The sequence below is a fragment of the Rissa tridactyla genome, chromosome 26, assembly GCF_028500815.1.
Source record: "Rissa tridactyla isolate bRisTri1 chromosome 26, bRisTri1.patW.cur.20221130, whole genome shotgun sequence".
Lineage (NCBI taxonomy): Eukaryota > Metazoa > Chordata > Aves > Charadriiformes > Laridae > Rissa > Rissa tridactyla.
Window position 1 is genome coordinate 2,284,921 of NC_071491.1, and position 6,074 is coordinate 2,290,994.

Consider the following 6,074-nt stretch of genomic DNA (forward strand, 5'->3'; position numbering starts at 1 on the left):
CAGCCTCGACAACACCCTTTCCCACTTGGCGCCGCGCCAGGCACAAAAATGGCCATACGGCTGGAGATGGGTGCACCGCCCAAAGAGCCAGCAGGGAAAACTATGCCTTGTTCTAAAGCTCTTTGGGAACCGCTTGCGTAGCCCCACAGACCTGGGGGCTGCAGGCCTTCCTGCTGCCTTCAGCCTCGACACCACCCTTTCCCACTTCGCGCCGCGCCAGGCACAAAAATGGCCATACGGCTGGAGATGGGTCCCCCGCCCAAAGAGCCATCAGGGAAAACTATGCCTTGTTCTAAAGCTCTTTGGGAACCGCTTGCGTTGTCCCACAGAACTGGGGGCTGCAGGCTTTCCTGCTGCCTTCAGCCTCGACACCACCCTTTCCCACTTGGCGCCGCGCCAGGCACAAAAATGGCCATACGGCTGGAGATGGGTGTCCTGCCCAAAGAGCCAGCAGGGAAAACTATGCCTTGTTCTAAAGCTCTTTGGGAACCGCTTGCGTAGCCCCACAGACCTGGGGGATGCAGGCTTTCCTGCTGCCTTCAGCCTCGACACCACCCTTTCCCACTAGGTGCCGCGCCAGGCACAAAAATGGCCATATGGCTGGAGATGGGTCCCCCGCCCAAAGAGCCAGCAGGGAAAACTATGCCTTGTTCTAAAGCTCTTTGGGAACCGCTTGCGTAGCCCCACAGACCTGGGGGCTGCAGGCTTTCCTGCTGCCTTCAGCCTCGATAACACCCTTTCCCACTTGGCGCCGCGCCAGGCACAAAAATGGCCATACGGCTGGAGATGGGTCCCCCGCCCAAAGAGCCAGCAGGGAAAACTATGCCTTGTTCTAAAGCTCTTTGGGAACCGCTTGCGTAGCCCCACAGACCTGGGGGCTGCCGGCCTTCCTGCTGCCTTCAGTCTCAAAACCACCCTTTCCCAATTGGCGCCGCGCCAGGCATAAAAATGGCCATACGGCTGGAGATGGGTCCCCCGCCCAAAGAGCCAGCAGGGAAAACTATGCCTTGTTCTAAAGCTCTTTGGGAACCGCTTGCGTTGTCCCACAGACGTGGGGGCTGCGGGCTTTCCTGCTGCCTTCAGCCTCGACAACACCCTTTCCATCTGGGCGCCGCGCCAGGCACAAAAATGGCCATACGGCTGGAGATGGGTTCCCGCCCAAGGAGCCAGCAGGGAAAACTATGCCTTGTTCTAAAGCTCTTTGGGAACCGCTTGCGTAGACCCACAGACCTGGGGGCTGCGGGCTTTCCTGCTGCCTTCAGCCTCAAAACCACCCTTTCCCACTTGGTACCGCGCCAGGCACAAAAATGGCCATACGGCTGGAGATGGGTCTCCCGCCCAAAGAGCCATCAGGGAAAACTATGCCTTGTTCTAAAGCTCTTTGGGAACCGCTTGCGTTGTCCCATAGACGTGGGGGCTGCGGGCTTTCCTGCTGCCTTCAGCCTCGACACCACCCTTTCCCACTTGGCGCCGCGCCAGGCACAAAAATGGCCATACGGCTGGAGATGGGTCCCCCGCCCAAAGAGCCAGCAGGGAAAACTATGCCTTGTTCTAACGGTCTTTGGGAACCACTTGCGTAGCCCCACAGACCTGGGGGCTGCGGGCCTTCCTGCTGCCTTCAGCCTCAAAACCACCCTTTCCCTCTGGGCGCCACGCCAGGCACAAAAATGGCCATACGGTTGGAGATGGGTCCCCCGCCCAAAGAGCCAGCAGGGAAAACTATGCCTTGTTCTAAAGCTCTTTGGGAACCGCTTGCATAGCCCAACAGACCTGGGGGCTGCAGGCCTTCCTGCTGCCTTCAGTCTCAAAACCACCCTTTCCCACTTGGCACCGCGCCAGGCAAAAAAATGGCCATACGGCTGGAGATGGGTCCCCCGCCCAAAGAGCCAGCAGGGAAATCTATGCCTTGTTCTAAAGCTCTTTGGAAACCGCTTGCGTAGCCCCACAGACCTGGGGGCTGCGGGCCTTCCTGCTGCCTTCAGCCTCGACACCACCCTTTCCCACTTGTCGCCGGGCCAGGCACAAAAATGGCCATATGGCTGGAGATGGGTCCCCCGCCCAAAGAGCCAGCAGGGAAAACTATGCCTTGTTCTAAAGCTCTTTGGGCAGCGCTTGCGTAGACCCACAGACCTGGGGGCTGCGGGCTTTCCTGCTGCCTTCAGCCTCGATACCACCCTTTCCCACTTGGCGCCGCGCCAGGCACTTAAATGGCCATACGGCTGGAGATGGGTCCCCCGCCCAAAGAGCCAGCAGGGAAAACTATGCCTTGTTCTAAAGCTCTTTGGGAACCGCTTGCGTTGTCCCACAGAACTGGGGGCTGCAGGCTTTCCTGCTGCCTTCAGCCTCGACACCACCCTTTCCCACTTGGCGCCGCGCCAGGCACAAAAATGGCCATACGGCTGGAGATGGGTGTCCTGCCCAAAGAGCCAGCAGGGAAAATTATGCCTTGTTCTAAAGCTCTTTGGGAACCGCTTGCGTAGACCCACAGACCTGGGGGATGCAGGCTTTCCTGCTGCCTTCAGCCTCGACACCACCCTTTCCCACTTGGCGCCGCGCCAGGCACAAAAATGGCCATATGGCTGGAGATGGGTCCCCCGCCCAAAGAGCCAGCAGGGAAAACTATGCCTTGTTCTAAAGGTCTTTAGAAACCGCTTGCGTAGCCCCACAGACCTGGGGGCTGCAGGCTTTCCTGCTGCCTTCAGCCTCAAAACCACCCTTTCCCACTTGGCGCCGCGCCAGGCACAAAAATGGCCATACGGCTGGAGATGGGTCCCCCGCCCAAAGAGCCAGCAGGGAAAACTATGCCTTGTTCTAAAGCTCTTTGGGAACCGCTTGCGTAGCCCCACAGACCTGGGGGCTGCCGGCCTTCCTGCTGCCTTCAGTCTCAAAACCACCCTTTCCCAATTGGCGCCGCGCCAGGCACAAAAATGGCCATACGGCTGGAGATGGGTCCCCCGCCCAAAGAGCCAGCAGGGAAAACTATGCCTTGTTCTAAAGCTCTTTGGGAACCGCTTGCGTTGTCCCACAGACGTGGGGGCTGCGGGCTTTCCTGCTGCCTTCAGCCTCGACAACACCCTTTCCCTCTGGGCGCCGCGCCAGGCACAAAAATGGCCATACGGCTGGAGATGGGTCCCCCGCCCAAGGAGCCAGCAGGGAAAACTATGCCTTGTTCTAAAGCTCTTTGGGAACCGCTTGCGTAGACCCACAGACCTGGGGGCTGCGGGCTTTCCTACTGCCTTCAGCCTCAAAACCACCCTTTCCCTCTGGGCGCCGCGCCAGGCACAAAAATGGCCATACGGTTGGAGATGGGTCCCCCGCCCAAAGAGCCAGCAGGGAAAACTATGCCTTGTTCTAAAGCTCTTTGGGAACCGCTTGCATAGCCCAACAGACCTGGGGGCTGCAGGCCTTCCTGCTGCCTTCAGTCTCAAAACCACCCTTTCCCACTTGGCACCGCGCCAGGCAAAAAAATTGCCATACGGCTGGAGATGGGTCCCCCGTCCAAGGAGGCAGCAGGGAAAACTATGCCTTGTTCTAAAGCTCTTTGGGAACCGCTTGCGTTGTCCCACAGACCTGGGGGCTGCGGGCTTTCCTGCTGCCTTCAGCCTCGACACCACCCTTTCCCACTTGGCGCCGCGCCAGGCACAAAAATGGCCATACGGCTGGAGATGGGTCTCCTGCCCAAAGAGCCAGCAGGGAAAATTATGCCTTGTTCTAAAGCTTTTTGGGAACCGCTTGCGTAGACCCACAGACCTTGGGGCTGCGGGCTTTCCCGCTGCCTTCAGCCTCGACACCACCCTTTCCCACCTGGCGCCGCGCCACGCACAAAAATGGCCATATGGCTGGAGATGGGTCCCCCGCCCAAAGAGCCAGCAGGGAAAACTATGCCTTGTTCTAAAGCTCTTTGGGCAGCGCTTGCGTAGACCCACAGACCTGGGGGCTGCGGGCTTTCCTGCTGCCTTCAGCCTCGATACCACCCTTTCCCACTTGGCGCCGCGCCAGGCACTTAAACGGCCATACGGCTGGAGATGGGTCCCCCGCCCAAAGAGCCAGCAGGGAAAACTATGCCTTGTTCTAAAGTTCTTTGGGAACCACTTGCGTAGCCCCACAGACCTGGGGGCTGCAGGCTTTCCTGCTGCCTTCAGTCTCAAAACCACCCTTTCCCACTTGGCGCCGCGCCAGGCACAAAAATGGCCATATGGCTGGAGATAGGTCCCCCGCCCAAAGAGCCAGCAGGGAAAAGTATGCCTTGTTCTAAAGGTCTTTAGAAAACGCTTGCGTAGCCCCACAGACCTGGGGGCTGCAGGCTTTCATGCTGCCTTTAGCCTCAAAACCACCCTTTCCCTCTGGGCGCCGCGCCAGGCACAAAAATGGCCATATGTCTGGAGATGGGTCCCCCGCCCAAGGAGCCAGCAGGGAAAACTATGCCTTGTTCTAAAGCTCTTTGGGAACCGCTTGCGTAGCCCCACAGACCTTGGGGCTGTGGGCCTTCCTGCTGCCTTCAGCCTCGACAACAACCTTTCCCTCTGGGCGCCGCGCCAGGCACAAAAATGGACATATGGCTGGAGATGGGTCTCCCGCGCAAGGATCCAGAAGGGAAAACTATGCCTTGTTCTAAAGCTCTTTGGGAACCGCTTGTGTAGCCCCACAGACCTGGGGCCTGCGGGCCTTCCTGCTGCCTTCAGCCTCGACACCACCCTTTCCCACTTGGCGCCGCGCCAGGCACCAAAATGGCCATACGGCTGGAGATGGGTTCCCGCCCAAGGAGCCAGCAGGGAAAACTATGCCTTGTTCTAAAGCTCTTTGGGAACCGCTTGCGTAGACCCACAGACCTGGGGGCTGCGGGCTTTCCTGCTGCCTTCAGCCTCAAAACCACCCTTTCCCACTTGGAACCGCGCCAGGCACAAAAATGGCCATACGGCTGGAGATGAGTCCCCTGCCCAAGGAGTCAGCAGGGAAAACTATGCCTTGTTCTAAAGGTCTTTGGGAACCGCTTGCGTTGTCCCATAGACGTGGGGGCTGCGGGCTTTCCTGCTGCCTTCAGCCTCAAAACCACCCTTTCCCACTTGGCGCCGCGCCAGGCACAAAAATGGCCATACGGCTGGAGATGGGTCCCCCGCCCAAAGAGCCAGCAGGGAAAACTATGCCTTGTTCTAACGGTCTTTGGGAACCGCTTGCGTAGCCCCACAGACCTGGGGGCTGCCGGCCTTCCTGCTGCCTTCAGTCTCAAAACCACCCTTTCCCAATTGGCGCCGCGCCAGGCATAAAAATGGCCATACGGCTGGAGATGGGTCCCCCGCCCAAAGAGCCAGCAGGGAAAACTATGCCTTGTTCTAAAGCTCTTTGGGAACCGCTTGCGTTGTCCCACAGACGTGGGGGCTGCGGGCTTTCCTGCTGCCTTCAGCCTCGACAACACCCTTTCCATCTGGGCGCCGCGCCAGGCACAAAAATGGCCATACGGCTGGAGATGGGTTCCCGCCCAAGGAGCCAGCAAGGAAAACTATGCCTTGTTCTAAAGCTCTTTGGGAACCGCTTGCGTAGACCCACAGACCTGGGGGCTGCGGGCTTTCCTGCTGCCTTCAGCCTCAAAACCACCCTTTCCCACTGGGAACCGTGCCAGGCACAAAAATGGCCATACGGCTGGAGATGGGTCCCCCGCCCAAAGAGCCATCAGGGAAAACTATGCCTTGTTCTAAAGCTCTTTGGGAACCGCTTGCGTTGTCCCATAGACGTGGGGGCTGCGGGCCTTCCTGCTGCCTTCAGCCTCGACAACACCCTTTCCCACTTGGCGCCGCGCCAGGCACAAAAATGGCCATACGGCTGGAGATGGGTTCACCGCCCAAAGAGCCAGCAGGGAAAACTATGCCTTGTTCTAAAGCTCTTTGGGAACCGCTTGCGTAGCCCCACAGACCTGGGGGCTGCAGGCCTTCCTGCTGCCTTCAGCCTCGACACCACCCTTTCCCACTTCGCGCCTCGCCAGGCACAAAAATGGCCTATGGCTGGAGATGGGTCCCCCGCCCAAGGAGGCAGCAGGGAAAACTATGCCTTGTTCTAAAGCTCTTTGGGAACCGCTTGCG